The 20,834-nt window shown below is 34.9% G+C and overlaps 1 long non-coding RNA gene across 1 annotated transcript in view; it reads right to left on the bottom strand.

Annotated features, from left to right (window-relative positions):
- LOC141497291 (uncharacterized) overlaps window positions 1-20,283 on the bottom strand; it is a 162,214-nt gene extending 141,931 nt beyond the window's left edge. Inside the window, exons 1-2 of the long non-coding RNA XR_012471279.1 lie at window positions 11,079-20,283; window positions 9,412-9,433 (exon numbers count right to left, since the gene is read on the bottom strand). This is a non-coding gene — a long non-coding RNA (uncharacterized LOC141497291). The remainder of the gene's footprint in view (window positions 1-9,411; window positions 9,434-11,078) is intronic.
- Window positions 20,284-20,834: the final 551 nt, after the last annotated feature.

The raw sequence follows: 20,834 nt of genomic DNA, 5'->3' as shown, positions 1-20,834 counted from the left end.
GCTAATTATTTTAAGGAACAGTCAATTTATTCCTACACTCTCTAGTGTTTTTAATAGGAATGGATGCTGTATTTTGTCAAAAGCTTTTCCAGCATCTATTGATATGATCATATGATTTCTGATAGATTTGTTGTTGATATAATTGAGTATACTAACAGTTTTCCTAATATTGAACCAACCATGCATTCCTGGAATAAATCTTACTTGATTATAATGTATTATCCTAGTGATAACTTGTTGTAATCTTTTTGCTAAGATTTTATTTAAGATTTTTGCATCTATATTCATCAGGTAAATAGGTCTATAATTTTCCTTCTCTGTTTTAACTCTTCCTGGTTTAGGTAACAGCACCATATTGGTTTCATAGAAAGAGTTAGGTAGAGTTCCATCTTTCCCTATTTTTATAAAGAGTTTATATAGAATTGGAACCAATTGTTCCTTAAATGTTTGATAGAATTCACTTGTGAATCCATCAGGCCCTGGAGATTTTTTTTTAGGGAGTTCAATGAGGGCTTGTTGAATTGCTTTTTCCTGAGATAGGGTTGTTTAGGTATTTAATCTCTTCTTCATTTAACCTGGGCAACTTATATTTTTGTAAATATTCATCCATTTCACTTAGATTATCAAATTTATTGGCATAGAGTTGGGCAAAATAACTTCATATTATTACTCTAATTTCCTCCTCATTGGTGGTGAGTTCACCTTTTTCATTTATGATACTAGAAATTTGGTTTTATTCTTTCTTTTTGTTTAATCAAATTGGCAGAGGTTTATCAAGTTTATTGGTTTTTTCATAATACCAACTTTTGGTTTTATTTATTAATTCATTAATTTTTTTGCTTTTGCTTTTATTAATTTATCCTTTACTTTTTTGAATTTCTAATTTGGTATTTAATTGGGGATTTTTGATTTGTTCTTTCTCTAATATTTTTAGTTGCAAGTTTAGTTCATTGATTTCCTCTTTCTCCAACTTATCCATGTAAGCATTTAGAGCTATAATATATCCCCTGAGGGTCGCTTTGAATGAATCCCATAGGTTTTGGTATGTTGTTTCATTATTATCATTATCTAGGATAAAATGGTTAATTCTTTCTATAATTTGCTTTTGGTCTACTCATTTTTTAAAGTGAGGTTATTCAGTTTCCAATTTATTCTGTATCTATATCTCCTTGGCCCAGTATTGCACATGACTTTTATTGCATTGTGATCTGAAAAAGATGTATTCACTATTTCTGCCTTTCTGCAGCTGATCATTAGGTTTTTATGTCCCAGTACATGGTCAATTTTTGTATAAGTTCCATGTACTGCAGAGAAAAAGGTATATTCCTTTCTATCCCCATTCAGTTTCCTCCATAAGTCTACCATATCTACTTTTTCTAACAATCCATTTACCTCCTTAACTTCCTTCTTGATTATTTTATTATTCGATTTATCTAAATCTGATAGTGGGAGGTTGAGGTCTCCCATTAGTAGAGTTTTGCTGTCTATGTCTTCCTGTAGTTCTTTCAGCTTCTCCTCTAAGAATTTGGGTGCTGTCCTACTAGGTGCATACATATATATATATACATATATATATATATATATATATATATATATATATATATATATATATATTCAGTATTGAAATGACTTTATTGTCTATGGTACCTTTTAGGAGGATAAAGTTTCCTTCCTTATCTCTTTTAATGCTATCTATTTTTGCTGCTGCTTTGTCTGAGATAAGGTTTGCTACCCCTGCTTTTTTTACTTCAGCTGAAGCAAAATATATTTTGCTCCAACCTTTTACCTTTACTCTCTATATATCTCTCTGCTTCAAATGACTTTCTTGTAAGCAGCATATTGTAGGATTCTGGTTTTTAATCCACTCTGCTATTTGCTTACATTTTAAGGGATAGTTCATCCCATTCACATTCAAGGTTATTATGACTAATGCTTTATTGCCCTCCATAATATCTTCCCTCTGTTTGTATTTTCCCCCTTCCCCCCATCCATATTTCCCAGTATTTTGTTTCTGAATACCACCCCCTTCAGTGTGTTTGCCCTCCTATTTCAGTCCTTCCACTTCCTTTCCCCTCTCCCTTTTTCCCTTTTCCCTTCCCTTTCTTTTGTTATTTCCCCTTTCCCCCCCTCCCCTTCCTTTTCCCCATCTCCCCCTCCCCTTTTCCCCTTTTAATACTTGAAAGGTTGGATGTTTTATAAGTTAACTGAGTATGTGTAGGTTGAATTTAAGCCAAGTCTGATGGGAAGAAGATTCAGGTGTTTCTCATCTGCTCCCTTCTTCCCCTCTATTATAATAGGTTTTTTTGTACCTCTTAGTGTAATGAGATTTACCCCATTCAATCCCCTCCCTCCTCCCGTCTCTTTCCTGTCCCCCTTTTAAAGGAGGTAGTGTTTTTTTAGATCATTCTATCTAAGTCATAGAAAATTATGAGTGTCTGTCCCTTCTAGTTCAGTATATTCTATTGAATAGAGTCAAAATTCCTTAGAGTTATTAGAGTCTTTCTCCCAAGTGGGGTTAAAGCCAGTTATATCCTATTAGATAGCAGTCTCATGAATAGGTCATGAACGTCCATCATTTCTGGCTAGGTATATTCTCTCTGTTAGAGTTACAATTCTCAAAATTTATGAGAATCTTTTTCCCCCATGCTGGGATATAGCCAGTTTCAACTTACTGGACAGTATTTTTTTCCTTTTACTGCCCCCTTTTGTTTCTTTCTTACCTTTTCATGTGTCTCTTGAACCTCCTGTTTGATGTCCAAATTTTCTGTTTAGCTCTGGTCTTTTCATCAGAAATTTTTGGTATTCTTCCATTTCATTAAATGTCCATCTTTTTCCCTGGAAGAGAAGGCTCAGCTTTGCAGGAAAGTAGATTCTTGGCTGCATTCCAAGCTCCCTTGCTCTTCGAAATATCTCATTCCAGGCCCTTTGATCCCTTATTGTTGATGCAGCCAGGTCTTGCATGATCCTTACTGTGGCTCCTTGATATTAAATTGTTTCTTTCTGGCTGCTTGCGGGATTTTCTCTTTTATCTGATAGTTCTGGAGTTTGGCCACAACATTCCTTGGTGCTTTCATTTTAGGATTTTTTTTCTGGTGGGGATCGATGTACTCTTTCAATAACTACTTTGCCCTCTGATTCCATAATATCAGGGCAGTTTTCTATCACTAGATCCTGTAATATTCAGTCCAAGCTTTTTTTCTCTTCAATGTTTTCAAGAAGTCCTATAATTTTCAGGTTGCCCCTCCTCAATATATTCTAGAGGTCAGTGGTTTTGTTGATGAGGTATTTTACATTTTCTTCTATTTTTTCTATTTTTTGATTTTGTTTAACTGACTCTTGCTGTCTCATGGAGTCATTAGTTTCTGTAGACTCCATTCTTTTTTTGGGGGGAGGAGTTTTCTTCATTAACCTTTTGCAACTCCTTTCCAAATGGTCAATTCTACTTTTGAAAGAGCTTTCCATTTGATTAATTGAGGTTTTGAGAGAATTATTTTCTTTTTGCATTTGCCCAGTTGAGGATCTGAGAGAATTATTCTCATTTTGTATTTGTCCAATTGAGGATCCAAGAGATTTATTCTCATTTTGTATTTGTCCAATTGATGATGTGAGAGATTTATTCTCATTTTATAATTGTCCAATTGATGATGTGAGAGATTTATTCTCATTTTGCATTTGTCCAATTGAGGATCTGAGAGATTTATTCTCCTTTTGTATTTGTCCAATTGTACTTTCTAAGGTTTTATTTTCTTGTTGCAAGGTATTAATTGTCTCTCCCAAATTTTTAAGCTCCTTCCTTATTTCTTCAAGGAAGTCTTCCTGTGCTGAAGACCAGATCATATTCTCCTCAGAGGTTCCAGGTCTCTCTGAGTTAGGGTCTATCCCTTCCAAGAAGTTTTCTATGGATCCACCTTTCCCCTGACCCTTCTTCATTTTGCTAAGATCTGAGTTGGGGAGGGGCTGGTTCACAGGGGCTTGGGATCCCTAAAGGCTTTTCTCACTGAGTGCAATTTCTCTGTCTGGCCAATAGGAGGTGTTGGTTGCTTTCTCTGGAGTGTCTGTGACCTTGATAGAGTCCTTCTCCCTTTCCTTGAAGGGAGGAGTTAGATCTATTGAATTCTTTTGCCTTCAATCAATGGTGGGCTTTACCCTGGCCTGAGGTCATTCCTCAGCTGGGCTGGTTCTTCTGCTCACACACCTGGGCCTAAGGCAGAATTAGTTTGCATTTGTTTGTTTGGGAGGAGGTCTTGAGTTGTAATGAGACTCTGAGTTCCTCAGACCATAGGAGCCCAGGGATGATGTTTGCAGTTCTCCTGCTCCAGAACTCTCCCCGCATCCCTGTCCACAAGCACCAACACCAGCGACTCTGCTCCCTAGTTGACTCAAGCCCCTGCCATTTAGCCCCACCGCTGATCCAGCAGGTCCAGCTCTTCAGCCCTCAGACTCCCAGCTCCACTTCAGCTGCTAATCTGGCTGATCCAGGGCTGATCCTCCCTCTGAGCCCAGACTCACCAGCCCGAATTTGGCCAAAGCTGCTACAGGAGACAAATCCTGAGGTAGATGTTCTTTCTCCTGGCTTTTCTTTCTGGGTTGGGTTTTGTGAGTCGGATTTCTTTTTTTTTTTAAACAACAGTAATAATTTCATTTGGAAGTATACATTTTTGTACATTGTTAAAACAAAACCACAACTTTTTACTTACAGTATACTCACACTTCAAACCTTTGTTTCAAAGGATAACAATTTCAAAATATAAGTACAAAATATTTCTCTAAAACTCTGACAACCAATATGATGTCTGATCAGAATGTGGCTATATCTACACTGGGTACAGTTAATGTTAGGATGGCTTAATTACTTGAGATTATAAGTGATTACACAATAAAGGGAACCCCATCATTTTAAAAGTATATCTTAGGCAAGTATGGCACAAAGAATTATAGAGTCAGAATCTTATCTTGGAACATGCAGACCAAAACTACCAATTCAGGAATTAATGTGACCATAATACTTAATTCCCTAAGGAAAAGCCATTTGGAGCAAAAGCAAGCTAAGACCTGTGTGTTCTCTCAGCCACACCTTTGTCCTGAAATACTCTTCCAAAATGTGTTCCAGTTCATGAAAATTACATTAACTGCTCAAGTAGTTGCAGGAGGGAAGAAAAAAGTGACCTACAAAAAGAAAATTTTTTTTTTATCATCCTCATAAATTGAGTTTGTCAGTCTCTTTCATATGATATATTGATGTTTGATGTAAATAGGATATCAGTCAGACCAGTGTCTGAACCTGATGGTCAATACAGGAGTTGGTGAAGGTAGATGGAGGCATACTTCTAATTGTTCTTCAACTGTTTGAATCCAAGTTTCCTCCAAATCTTCTCTAAGGCCACTCTTCCCATGAACAAGGTGATAGTAAAATTACATTTGTACCAGTCTCTGTTATAGTATAAATGCTTCTGAAAATTTTTACTTAAGAATTCCTTGTAAAAATCAGTCATTTCCTCTGCATTTAACGTTATTTTTCTACCTGTTTCATCTTTCAATCCCAGACCTCTAGCTTTTAATCTTCAGTGAATAAATTCTTCTTTTTCCTTACTAAACATCTGATTCTGGTTTGCCCAATATTGTTGGTTCCATTCTTGTGTTTCTTGTCTTAATTTCCTAAGCTGCTGTTCCAAAGGAGATTCATTTTCAGGGATGTAAACTTGATTGGTCCAAGGTTTGAATATCTATCTGGGGGTCCAATCCAATCATTGTAAGATTTTCTGGGTGGGCAGAATCATGACACCCGGCTCTGTGTGGAGTCCCCTGGCTTGAGTCCTCCTTCTGGCCCAGGCGGGTGGCTGTGTAGAGCAAAGCTGGAGCAGGACAGATTCAGAGGCCTCCGCTGGCAGGCCGCAACCACTATTTGTGCCCCCTCGCCACCCCTGGCCTCTGCCACTTTATGGCAGCCTCCAGGATTTCTTTTAAGAGGTTTGTTTCATGTGATAGATGGGGAAGAGATCAGGAGACTTTAGTTCTGTGCCTGTCTTATCTCTGCCATCTTGGCCAGAAGTCCAAATTCTTTTATTAATAACTTAATAACTGAGATAACTGAGGGTGCAACTTGTAGTACAGTGAATTGAATGCAAGACTTAGAAGACAGGAAAACCTGAATTCAAATCCAGTCTCAGATTCTTACTTTGTGATTCTTAATATCTCATTCAACCTTGCCTGCCTCAGTTTTCTCATCTATAAGAGTGGATTAATACTACCATCCCTCTCCTATGGTTATGAGGATAAAATGAGATCATATTTGTAAAGCAATTTATAAATCTTAATATACTATATAAATGCTAGCTATTACTATTTGGGGAGTTTTCTGCCTTTGAGTTCTTTCTCTCTTTATATTTTTCAATAAGGTTCTGGGGGGTAGCATTTTTTTCTGATTTCTAAAAGTGTAGGTAACCATGAAATAACTAACAAGGTTGGAAATGTACATTATTTCATCACTGCTAATTACTAATCTGTGCTCAGAAAAGAAGCCAAGTACACCTGTCCAGCCTCAAGTTCTCCTAGGAAAGCACATCTCCTGCTTCCAAGAGTTTCTTTAGAAGTTACAATTGGTTGTTGGAGAACAAAGAATTCCCCAGAGTGCCAGAGAAAGACATACATCTGTATCTATCTATCTATCTATCTATCTATCTATCTATCTATCTATCTATCATCTATCTATCATTCACTTATCTATTTCTACATCCATTTGTCTATCTCTCTCTCAAATCACCATCTTCCTATTTAAAAATTCTCTCTGGAGCTTAGAATTTCATGTGACCCTCTTTTTGAATCTTTTAGTTTATCTTAGGCTTTCCCACTTCCAAACTCACCTCTTTGATGCTTAACAAAAATGCAAGGAGAAGAAAATGATTATCCATTGATTATGAAGAACTAATATAAATGGTACCATATCAAGTTCGGGGAACAACTAGTAGTCTGCATTGGTTGTAACATGTGAACAGGAATTACTATGACATTAATCTGTACAGGTAGAATGGAAATAGATTATAGTGCTTCTGATGCCATGATAGATAAATTTTCATCTTACTGAAATTATTTTTAACAGGGAATCACTATGGCTGACAATGCATTAAGAAGAATATTTTGGCAGCTGAGTATGCAGCAGATTGGAGGGGGAAATAGAAGGCAGGAAACTAATTATAAATCAAGAACAATAGTGAAGGCTAGCCATGATGAAGCTAGGGTAAATAGACAGGGAAGAAGTTGGATATGTAGAATTGTCATAACTTGGCAACTGATTAGACATGAGAGGTTAAGGAACAGGGAGACTTAGGGATGCATTCAGGTTTCCAAACTTGAGTGACTGTGAGGTTAGGGATGCCCTGAACAGAAATGAGGAAATTTGGAGGAATAACAAGTTTGGGAGAAAGGAGGGAATGACAATTTCAGTTTTTGGAAATGTTGAATCTGAGATACCAATGAGATATTCAGATGCCCATATTCAACAGACAGTTGTTGAAATGGGGTCAATATAGGGGCAGAAACTCAGACTGGATATATAAATTTGGATATCACAGATAATGTGCAATGGCTAGAGCACTGGAATTAGAGTTAGGAAAACCTGAAGACATGAGCTGAGAATGCTAAGTATATAAATCACTGATACAAGTCACTTAACCATGATGTGCCTCAGTTTTCTCTTCCATAAAAGGGGAAAATAAAATGATACCTCCCTCCCAGGACCATTATGAGAACAAAATACAATATTTAGTAAAATGTTTTGCAATCTTTAAGTACTCTATAAATGTTATTGATTATCCTTGAAGAGATGGAAATCCATAGAAGGAGAAAAATTTGCCAAATCCATAGGAGTAGAAAAATTTGCTAAGAAAGCAGATGTAGACATGAGAAGATGGCCCATGGATGACTGGCCCAGATGGCCCAGAAGATGACTCCATTATTTGACAAATGATAAAGTAGGAAAAAATCCCAAACTCCTCCCTGGCATTCAAGATTCTCTTCTACTTGGATTCAGTCTCATTTGTTTTTAGGTTTTTGCAAGGCAAACGGGGTTAAGTGGCTTGCCCAAGGCCACACAGCTAGGTAATTATTAAGTGTCTGAGACCAGATTTGAACCCAGGTACTCCTGACTCCAGGGCTGATGCTTTATCCACTATGCACCACCTAGCCACCCCGATTCAGTCTCATTTTGAATCCAATTCAATAAATATGTAGTAAACTCTGGGCTAAGGAAGTACTGGATGTACAATGGTGAATTAGACATAATTCTTCCCTCTCTAAATAAATGAAGAAAGTTGTACAGGAAATCAAACAATTATACAGATTTAGAGTTTGATGATCAGATCTGTGATTTCATTGGAGAAAATGGACTCATAGTAAATGATTACATTCTATCAGTGAAGATCAACAACTGCTCTGTAAGTATTGTTTGTTCTTTCTTCTCAAAGAGGACCAAGACCTCAGTAAGTGAATTGGTTTTAAGTGAGGCAGGGCTTTTATAAGTAAATCTTCAATGAAGTAGGGAGATAAGCAAATGGACAGTAATGATAAAGTAGAGTCTGAGAGGTTTTTGATCTGCACAGGGAGAATGAGTACCCAGAGGAATGAGCACAGAAATCTTCCTATTAGATTAATATGCATTTATTAAATACCCACTCTGTGCCAGACATTGTGATAGGAATCAGAAATAGTTGCTCTCTAGTCACAAGAAATTTACATTCTGTCAAGGGAAATAAAAAAAAAATAAATATATATATATATATATATATATATATATATATATATATATACTAAATAGATACAAAATGAGTAAAAAGTAGTTAAATACATGATAGGGAGGGAATACAATTGAGGGGGGGAAGAAAAGAAGGGCTTGAGTAGCATCTCCAAGAAATATATGATTTAATTGCACCTTGGTGGCACTGGACTTGAAGTCAGGAAGAACTAAGTTCAAATATCCCCTCAGATATTTTCTATATGTCTGATTAAGCCAATGCCTTAATCTCCCTCAGCTTTCTGTAACTCATCTGTACAATGTGGGTTGTAAGAGAACCTACTTCATAGGGTTGTTGGTGAGGAACAAACATGGTAACAAAAATAAGGCATTGGATGTGACAAAGTTGGAACTAGAACACAGGTTTCCTTACTGCATCACTATTATTCATTTAAAAGCTTGCCAAAAATATTATGGCTCTTCCCGATTATGGGGAGAGTCAGAGGTTACCTTCCACTGTGATTGCAAAAAAAAATTCTAAAATTATTATTTTGAGATGAAACCTATTATTATCTTCATTCAAAAATGAAAGGAAATTTGAAAGCATTTGATTCAAAATTCAGTGGAATCTAAGAGATTTTAAATACACTAAGCAGTAAGGCAGTTAGCATTTATAAAGTACTTACTATACAGGAGCTGTGGTAAGTGCTGGGAATACAAACAGAAGCAAAGAGAGACATTAAGTTCAATTCACATGAACCAAAAAAAACCAGCCTTCCTACTCTTGGTACACAGAAGATTCACAGGACTTGTGGCTTATTAAACTAGAATCTAGAGCATAATGCCACTTTTATGTAAGTGTAACTCTTTTACAAGGAGTGCTTTGTAGGTATTAGACCTAAGAAGCCCATTTCTCAGTTTTGCAATTCATAACAATTGTTTAATTGTCACTTATTCAGCTGGGCATTATCTGCTTGCTTTTGGGTAATAGTCTAGATGCAGACTATCATGTCTGGACAGAATGACTGTGGTATTAGCACTGTGAAAATTCTTACATCACAAGGATGAAAAGTTTATGATCCCATTGTCTTCCAACTCTCAACAATTTTCTTCCTCCCCTCCCCTACCTTCACAAGATGGTGAGAAGCATCCTTTGTGGTTAACATTTACTTTGCTGCTAATGGTGTAGAAAAGTTGGCTTAATTTATTTTGACATAGGTGTTTTAAGTATTTGTCTGTCAATTTGCCTGATCAAGGAACGATATTCTCTATTATTCAGACACTGATTATAAAAATCTAAGGATTACACATTGGAATTATATCTCTCTCTCTCTCTCCTTCCACTTGAAGGGCCTAATTAGTTCCAGAAATGGAAGAGAAGCAAAGAGGAGAAAGTAGAAAATAAAATCACTACATTTATCTATTTACTTAGGAGTTTGGTTAATAAGATACAAAGTAGAAATTCACTAAAGTTTGGTTTTACTTGTTGTTCAGAAGTTGTTTCAATTGTGCCTAACTTTTCAGGACCCCAGAAAACATGAGCATTCCTAACTTCACTTCCATCACTAAGTCTACTGCAGTACCCAACTATCCCAAGATTTTATAATGCCAGTAAATTTTAAATATGACCACACTCCAGCCCTCACCATCTGCCTTTCTCCTTAACCCCAATGTCTTGGAAAATAGAGAATATAAAAATGCAACATGCTAATACAGAAAAGCCTATTTTCAGTTAACTGGATCTTATCCTCTGCTGGGTGGTTCCCTATAGTATCATAGTCACATCTGATTCCAGAATGGTTTAATAGATTGCCTTAAAGTAAGCTAAGGGAAAAAATATAGTTCCAAGGGCAAACCCAGAGGAAAAATAAGAAAATATTAAGTGAACCACAGTTCTGAAAAGTTAAATATACTTAAAAACAAGTCTACTAAATTTACAGCTGAAACCATTACACATTTCCTACAATTATGAAAATCTGGCAAGTGGCTGCAGCAGTGCCACATGAGCAATAGAATACTTTGTCACATAAATCAGGCACAAGAAAAGTAGTCCTAGGAGTCTGAAAGTATAATCAGTTGGAATTATAGTTCCTTAAATGTAAAGAAATAATTATTTTAATTATTCCTATAATTATCTAATTTTTATATAATGGTCTTAGAGAACTCCAAGAAGTTACATGACAAGGAGTTACATAATATTTAATTTCTTTTGTGTCTCATATAATTAAATTCCTAAGTAATACAAAAATAAGACTAACAAAAATATACCACTTTTTGAACTCATTCTAATTTTTTCTTTGTCAATGACTTTCTCCCATATTTATGGAAGGTATTCCACTTCCTTCCTACTCACCTCCTCTTATTACCAGTCTTTATTAGTTGAATGAATCACAGTGGAAGGATTTGAACCTAAGCATTCCTGATTCTAAGAACAATTTTCTATCCATTATGACACTCCCAGTAATATTGTTGCTATGGTTCATTCTTTGTTTTCAAAGAGGATCAATGACATCATGGTTGATGTGTTCACTCAAACGTGAATTGGATTAGATTGAGGCAGGATTATACAAAATAATCAGTATCATATTCTTTTCCAGATTTATTGAAGTCCAGTGGCAGAACGAAAGTCAGAATGACTTGATGATGGCCTGGGCTGAAGTGGATGACCTTTGGTGCCTGACCAAGCTCCAAGAGTTCCATGCCACCTGCTTCAATTACCTTTCTGGTCCCTGCTTCTCTTGTAAATGACATTAGTACAAATTGAAATCTGAAAAATGCATAGTACATTACAATTAGGAATATTGTAGGTGTTTCTATTGTTATTCTTGTTTTTTAATCAGCATAGATTATTTAAAGTTAACCCTATATGTAAATAATATTTGTTTTTATTAATATCCAATTCCTTTTGTGTCTAATCCTTAAGCAATACAAAATAAGACTAATAAAAATACACTACTCTGTGAACTCATTCTGACTTTTCCTATATATATATCAATGAGTTTCCCCCATATTTGTAGAATGTGTTCCACTTCCTCCCTACCCACTTTATCCTAACACCAGTCTTTATCAGTTGAAATCCTAGTCACTCTTCAAGACCCAGCTTCAGGAAACATATTGAATTCTCTTTAGCCAACTAGTCATATCAGAAGATCATAAAGTTCTTGAAAGAAAAGACTTTTATTGGGGAGTTTTGGGTCCATTTTTATCCCTAATTCCTAACATAGTGGTTTGAACAGAATAGATATTTAATAAGCATTTGTGATTTGTTATACTCTCTAAGCACTTTATACCTCTTTTTACATTTATCATGTTCTCCTGTACATTATGGTTTTGTATATAAATCTTATTTCTCATACTCCTTAAGACCAGGACCTCAATATTATTTATCTTCACATCTATCTCAGCAGGTAACTAGGTGGTGTAGTGCTTAGAACACTGGTCCAGGAGTCAGGAATATATGAGGTTAAATCTGGGCCCAAACACTTACTAACTGTTTGATCAGTTGCTTAACTCTATTTGTCTCAGTTTCCTCATCTATAAAATGAGGATAAGGAAATGGTAAGCCATTGTCTTCACCAAGAAAACCCCAAAAGGCTTCACAAAAGTCAGACATGACTTGAACACTGGCAAAATTATTTCTGAATCAAGGACTAACTCTATTGTAGGCATACTAAACTAATTGAATTGAATAATATTCATCTTAATAAACACAATAGCCCTAATTTTTTATCTTCCCAGAGATAAAAATGTCTGGGACTCCTTAGGAGGCAATGTTTTCATTTGTTTTTTCTGTATTTTATTGTTCTATTTATTGGATTACTGTTATTTGTTCCTAATCTTAATAGAAAAAAAGCAAATTCTGATTTTATTTATTTATTTATCAATTTTTTAAAAAAAATATTATTGCAGTTTCTCAGTATGCTCTGATGATTTCCATTTCTGAATGCTTGCTGCAGTTTTGAGTAATCACTTTGTAAACCTTAAAGCACAATGTAAATGTTTGCTGTTATTATTATCATTAATTCAATAAACATTAATTAAACATTAAATGAAATGAAGTATGAGGTATGCACTAAAGGGGTTTCCATGAAACACAAGACATAGCTGTTTCTATCAAAATGTTTACAGTATACTTCAATGTGAAATGATGTTCACTGTTAAACATGATACAAATTAGAAGAGAGGAGCAAAAGAGGAATAGAAAATGCTATTAGATCAAAGAGAAAATACTTTAAGCTGGGGAAATCAGAGATAATTTCATGTGAGAAGTAGTATTTGAGTTAGGCAAAGAGGATGGGTAGAATGTCCATAGGTTAGAGATAGAGGGGGAAGGAGAGAGGAGCATTTCAAGCATACTTAACTGGGTGGGCAAAGACACAAAGGTTAAAAAAAATTATTGGATGTTGAATGTACTCAAGGGATAGCAACTGAGGGTAGAGGATATGAAGGACAATAGTGGAAAATGAGTGTACAAACAGGGGTTTAGATTTGTTCTATGTATATAAAAATTACTTCTGAGCTGAGTTCCTGAGATGGAAGGTATTAACAACTATTTGTCTCCATACATAGTCCAAGGCCATGACTAGGCTATTGTAATGCTCTAAAACACTAACAAAGTCTTCTAGGAAATTCCAAAGTAGCTGTTTTCTCACTATGGATATAGAATGAAAAAGATGACACTAAACAGTAAAAAGGAGATAAAGGTAAGACAGAAGAAAAAAAATACGAATGGTATCAAAAAACATGTGCCATGACAAATGACAGCATAATTATCATTGATGTAGTGATTTAGATTCCAAAACTTTCTTAAAGATGTTTGTCCATGTGATCCTCACAGATAGCTTGGGAATGTTTCCTGAAAATATTACTGTCCCATTTTGCAGATTAGAAACTAAATTCATAGGTTTCTTCTGATTCTAAGGCTAGTATTTTTCCCAATTTATCATATTGGAGACCTGTGATGCTTTACACCAAATGCTTTACTCCACAAAACTTGTCTGCATTAGGGAGTTGAAATGGTACTATTAATGTTTCATAGGTTGATGAGACCAAATCTACAGAGCAAAGCCAGTCAGAGTTACTCCTCCTATAATACCCTTTCATTGCCTCTTCTACCTCCCCCCAAAACCTGTCTCCTCAAAGAGAATAGGGGTCATAAATTATGGGGATGGGGTGTAGTAATATCAGATTTTTTGATGTATTAGTTTTGTTATTTTTTCCTTTTTTTATTCTTTGTTATGCTATAATTCTCTGGGAGAGAGAGAGGGCAGAATGATGTACTAGTAAATGCAGGTGATGGAAAAACAAAATAATTATGGGAAGAAGATTAATGGAGAAGGAAAATAAATACATATAAAGAACATGCATTTTATATATTGTTAGATTTATCATACTTCTCTGGCAAGAAAAAAATGAAGAAAAAGGGAAAGATTTTAAAGTTCTGAATACTCTGTATGGCAGAATAAAAATGGCACATTCCAGCACTTTTATTTTTACAAATTTAAATACTGGAAGGAAAAGGAAGTAACAGCAGAATGGTTTTCATTAGACATATCTTTGAAATATCTTCTTTACCACATTAATGTTAATAGCTACTATATGAGATGGAGAAAAATTTCCAGAATGATGGCTGGTGAATACTTATATTGCATCAATGAATATGATTGAGGTTTCTAACTGCTGGGTATTTCAAACTTATAGATGGTTTTTAAACCATCATTAAGAGAAGAAAAAGCAGAGGGATGTCTAAGAATCTGTGTGTATCCAAACAGCAGGCACATTTAGAGACAGAAACAGTGCCCACTGATTGATGCTAAACCCAGAATGTACCACACAGTCTTCTTTCTTGCCTCAAATGGATAATATTTAGGTGCCCACTATTTGCTGGTCTCTTAGGCAGTATAATCTTAATTAAAAGACTAGGGGTGGGGGGCAGTAGGCAGGAGCAAAAGAAAAAGAATAACTAGTTATAGAAAGAGAAGTCAATAACTGAAAAGTAATTATCAAGTGACAGTGAGAATGCAGCTTGGAAAAAGGGTAGGAAGATTCAGGGGAATATTTATTTTTAATTTCAAAAGACACATGCAGCACAGGGTTCTGTGAACACTGAACAAAATTGGAAGAGAAAAGAGGATAAATAGAGAAGCTGGTGTGTTTATGTATATGGTGCAGACCTGTGATTTCATCAGCATAGAAGAACTTTCAGTGAAGAAATGTCATTCACTGATGCCAACTGACAACTCATTTGCAATTTAGAGTGCAGTGAGAATTACTTGGGATTAGCAATTGTTTTGATAGTTTCATTTTGTGATAGCAGTGGTTGCTTTACTGACATTAGATTGATTCAGAATACCTGACCTTGACCAGATGGAATAGGATTGCGTTGGTTTCCCCACCTTTAGTAATTTTCAGTTAGTTGAATGCTGTATTTATATTCAACTAAGTAATTATTTATTAAGCATCTAGATTCAAATCCCTTGACACTAACTGTGTTACCCTTGGCAAATGATTTAACCCTCTTTGCCTCAGTTCGTCATCTATAAAAATGATCTGGAAAAGGAAATGGTCAACCACTCCAGTATCTTTGCCAAGAAAATTCCAAGGGAGGACAATAAGTGTCAGACACCACAAAAACGACTTAAAGTGAATTATATATCAGAAATTATTCTAATAGAAATATAGGCAAAAAAAACCTTAAGGAGTTGCAATCTAACAGAAGACACAAATGTAGTTTCTACATAATATACACAGATATAAAGAAATCTGTGAATATGTATATGTTTATACAAAAAGAGATACATACAAGATAAATACATACATACCAAAGAATAGCAATAGTGTTTACTTCCTTTTATATCCCAAAAAACAAGGAACATATTAAGGACCAATATCGAGAATGACAATAGTTTTGATTTATTATAACCATAATATTTTACCAAAACCCAAAACATAAAAACACAAAGCCATCAAATTCCACCAACTTGTCCTATCCCATCCCATGCAACCTATATCTTTTTTCCTCATAGAAGTGGGGTTTCATTTTGTTATTTATGTTAGAATTGTGAGGCTCACATGTTTTATTTACAGTACAATATTGCCTGTACTTAAAGTCAGCCAGCAAAATCTGGAGATGATTTTGAGATCCTCTACTAGCAAGAATCTCTTCATTCCTACAAATCAACCAATCACAATAGCCACCTAACAGAACTCTTGAAGAGAAGGATTATAACCAGAAAAGAAGTCAAGTGATAGACAAATGAAACAAGCATTTATGAAGTCCTACTATGTGCTAAACAATATGTGTGCCTTACAAATGTTATCTCATTTGATCCTAGCAGCAATTTCATGATATTAATTCTATTGTTCTCCTCATTTTTAGGCTAAAATTAAGTGATTTACCCAGTCACAGAGTTAGTAGGTGATTGAAATCAGATCAAATCTGATCTGATGAAATCAACATTTTAACCACTGCTAGCTGCTCCTAGGAAGGCATCGTGGAAGAAAAAGGAGAATCACAGGAGGAAAAAATCTACTTCCCCAATTATGACTGGAATGCAAGGCCACTAAAATATAGTTTGAGCATCTATGGTCTGTCAATAGTCATAGTCCTCTTCAGACTTGGAATGGGTTAGCTACTTGCTCATGGAGAATCTTTGGAGGCAACCCATTGTATGGAGATGGTAAAACTAATAATAGGGTGCCATTTCATAGGACGTGTTCTGAGTAATATTTTTTTAGTTGTTTTTTTTTTTTTTTTTTGCAAGGCATTGGGGTTAAATGGTTTGCTCAAGGCCACACAGCTAGGTAATTATTAAATGTCTGAGGTCACATTTGAACTCAGGTCCTCCTGACTCCAGGGCCAGTGCTCTATCCACTGCACCACCTAGCCGCCCCCTGAGTGTAACTCTTAAAGATGATTTCTAAATCACTGACTTGTATGAGTGGCAAGAGAGGAGAAAGAGGAAATAGAACTGAATCACACTGTACAGATGTATTTTATTGTTCTCAGTGATATTTTTATTATCATGGTTTTAACAATTGGAGATGATTCTAAGGAAACGTAGGAGCAGTAGTTTTTAATAAGCATAATTCAATGACTGCTAGAGATATTGCAGATACTGTTTGGTGTTAGGAAGTCAATTGTTTCAAAATTCTTTCAAGCCCACAGTAAAACAGGATTTATCTTGGTCACAAAGGAAAAAAATGAAACAAAATGAAACCCAAAAAATGAAGTCAAAGATTAAAAACAGTTTCAAGAAATGACAATCTATTATAGTGAAATGAGCTAACAAGTCCCCTAAAAACAAGCACAGACCTTCAGAGGGGCCTGGAGGATAAACAAGTTATTATTTAATTCCTTTATACAATTTGAAGTAAATTTGCAGAATCTATACCATATTTCTCAAATAGTCCTCGATATAGAACAATACCAACAGCAACATTGCTGACTTGAAATTAAGTAAAAATATTCATCATTGGCAAGACAACACAAAATTGTATTGCTGAAGGTAGAAGAAGCAATTTAATGCTGCAATTCCCTTTTTCATTCAAGGTTCCAATAAAACCATTGCCAAAAAGAAGTCTAGATAAAGCTTTAAGAACTAGGTACTTTCATTAGACTGTAAAATATTCACTTGAAAAATGTTTTGGAGATATTTTTCATCCAGTAAATCTGTAAGTCTTGACCCACTTGAGGCAATGATGAACTCTAATTAGTGCATTTATAAGTTGAAAAGCACAATTTCAAATTTCCATACACAAATGAATTTTGAAACATACTTTGCTCCATATCATATATCATGAAGGTTAAGAAATTCCTGTAGTGACATAGAAAAACACTTCAATAATTTGGGAATTCAATTGATTTAAAGTTGAATAACTATGGGCTATAACATGGGAAAAATACTGTTCACCAAATGCATATTTTTACCCCAAAGTTATGCTTATCACATGGTTTTAGCTCAAGATGAAAAATTAAAATATGTTCTAATGCATTGTGAATTCAGGTTCAAAGTGATTGAAGTAAAACCAAAAGGACTTCTTACCTATTAAATGTTTTAACTGTAAAAAATTGTTAGATTTTTTTGGTATATCATAAATACAATGACTTTGTCCTACATAATTCACATACCTCTATATTGTATTAGACTTGCTTATGAGGCTGACATTCCTCCAAGGATAACCCTCTTGCTATTGTGCCACATTGTCTCACCTATCATTCTAAAGATCAGCACTTTCTACTGGGATGCATGGAACTATCTGTATGTATTTGTTTCACACACTTGCACAAGTACACACACAGACACACAAACATACTGCATCTTCACTTGAAGAATTTATTTATTGCTTTTGAAAAAAAGTTCAAGGACTCTTTTGAGTCTCAGAATATGCTGCACTTCCGTTGTTGGTTTCTCTAAGTAGGATATTATAAATATATCCCTCCTCTATGAAAACCCAAAGTAAAAAAATCCAAACTTATAGGTGATACACATGAGAAATCTTAGTCTAAAATTTAAGTCTGCTGACCCTGATATATAGAACTTGAAATTTTTGTGTCTGGGTCTAGAGATGGGGTAGATACAATATATTTCATGACCCTAAATTTTCCAGCTGCTACAGGGTGGTGGAGTGAACCAAGGGCCAACAGTATGATTGCTAGATGGAAGAAAGAGTATCCATGATGGTACTACTGTATTCTTTAAATGTTGGCATCCTGGGACAAAACTCTTATCTGCTCTGTTTATTTTGTCACACAAATCTTCTTTTTCCAGTCAATTCTTTCAATTGTATACAATTATTTATAATATGAAAGAATCTTTTACTTTACAAAAGGTCACACTGGGCTCTCTTGGGTGCATTTATAGTAGATTCCTTTTGTTAAAAAAAATCAATTAACAAATGACTTTGCAAGAATATAATCATTGTGAAACACAAGCGATTCAAGTACATTATTGACTGTCTTGTAGGTATATCCTCGTCAGGTAATCTTTCTAAAAATCACCATCATCCCTGTCCTACTGCACTAAGGTTTCCCATCACAGGAGATAACCACTAATAATATAATGAATGGCTAAGAGAAGGGAATAGCAAGGAACTGTCATTCATCAATTAAATATGTGGTTTCATTCCTAGAACAATGATACCAGAGTGTCACAGAGGAAGTTGGATTTTTTAATTTGAAATGGGAACAATTAATTTAAAATAAGTTCCCCCTTTGACTTACAGACCTGCCATATCCTCATGGGATATTTGGAAAAACATTCTTGATGGAAGAAGCTGGTTCATCTGAATTCTGTTGCCACAGCTACAGTCTCATTGCAGTAACAGTCCAAATGGTGATGCTCTGATTCAGTTAGCTCAGAAAGAAAAGAAGACAATTTTAAAAATGCTCTTGTTTCTTTTAAATCAACATTCTTTGGAAAAGAAAGAAGTACTAAAAATCACACTCAATTGTCTCAGGTTTCCTGCTAATACTAGAAAATAACTTGGGTGAATTAATTACTCTCCTAATTAAATTTTTTTAACATGAGAACTTTACCAAAAAATTTAATACAATTACAGACGGTGATATCCTTAGCAACCATTTTAGGAATATTTATAATGCGCCAAAGAAGTCAAATTTCTACTTGTTATTCAGGGGTTGGGACTTCTATACCTCAATTTGAGCAAGATTCATGAAAAGCATAAGTAGAATTTTCTTGTGACAAAATCAATATTTCCTCCTTACATATAAATTAAAGTCATTTTTAATGTAAAAGTTCTCAACAGCAGTTTAAGGACATCAATTATAATTAGTGGAACTAAGCAAAAAGAAAAAACTATCAAAGTCCTCTTTCATCATGATTCTTAATAGATACTCATTTCAAGTCATTTTAAATGTGCAAATACTCATTTTCCATTTACTACAAGGAGGAATTTCACACACATTAGTGCTTTCTAATTTGGGACTGGCAAATATTTAATGATAAGTTCCCTGAATGAAAAAAAGTATGCAAGACATTTTTTTGCATCTTATATACATTAATATAATTTCTCTATCAAGTTTAAAACATTATTAAAACAATAACTCAAGCTATGATTTGTAGTATTTGGAACCTATGAAGTCATATGCTCACATTCAAAATGTAACATTAGCTCTAGTAATCTCTGAAGCTGACTTCAACCATCCCTGAGTGAGATATAATACCAATGCTCTAGTGCCTTTCCTCTGTGTTTCAGCCTAAATAGAATTATAAAATGCTTAACCACGAGAAGTAAAACACAGAAATATGCTTACCAGATGGACTGGCATTTGGAAAGGGAAATTGATAAAATATCATTGCCAGAAGGAAGAAGAAAGGTCAGAAAAATGCGGAGAAAAAAACCACAATATTGGTGCAGTGGCCCTTTAGAAGAGATTGCAAGGCAGAGGAAGGAAGGTACAATAGAAAATTTGATTGGTGTATAGTGAAAGATCATTGCTCATATCCCAGGATCGTGGGCAATGGAGATTGTCAAGAAATCAATCATTTAAACAATATTTGCAGCGATCTTGCTACTTAACTCTGTACTGTGTTAAGTGATGCAAAGTATTATATATATATATATATATATATATATATATATATATATATATATATATATATATATAAACATATGTCCTTGCTACTGTTATTTGTCCTTTGTTCTCAAAAAAAGACTAAGACATCATCAGGGAGGTGATGCTATGACAAGTACAAGAATTGGATTTGAGTTGGGGGTGGGGGGATAGCTCTGCTAAGTAATCAGTCTTACTTCTTTCTCCAGAGTTATCTGGATTCAGTGGTCATATCTGAATCAGGATGACTAGAGATGGCCCTGGATATGAGGCAGTCAGGGTTAAGTGACTTGCCCTAGGTCACACAGCTAGTAAGTGTCACGTGTCTGAGGACAGATTTGAACTCAGGTTCTTGTGACTACAGGACTGGAGCTCTAACAACTATACCACCTAGATAGTTCTTGCTACCAAAATATGAAAACAGCTATCAAAGGAGATATTAAACACAAAAAAATAGTAAATACAACAAAGCCAGAAAATCATAGTTATCATATTTATCATTATTATTGTCAAACTAATAACTGAAATTTTATA

Source organism: Macrotis lagotis, chromosome X (assembly GCF_037893015.1).
Source record: "Macrotis lagotis isolate mMagLag1 chromosome X, bilby.v1.9.chrom.fasta, whole genome shotgun sequence".
Lineage (NCBI taxonomy): Eukaryota > Metazoa > Chordata > Mammalia > Peramelemorphia > Peramelidae > Macrotis > Macrotis lagotis.
Note: the sequence above shows the minus strand (reverse complement) of the source record. Positions and strands in the feature narration are given on the sequence as shown.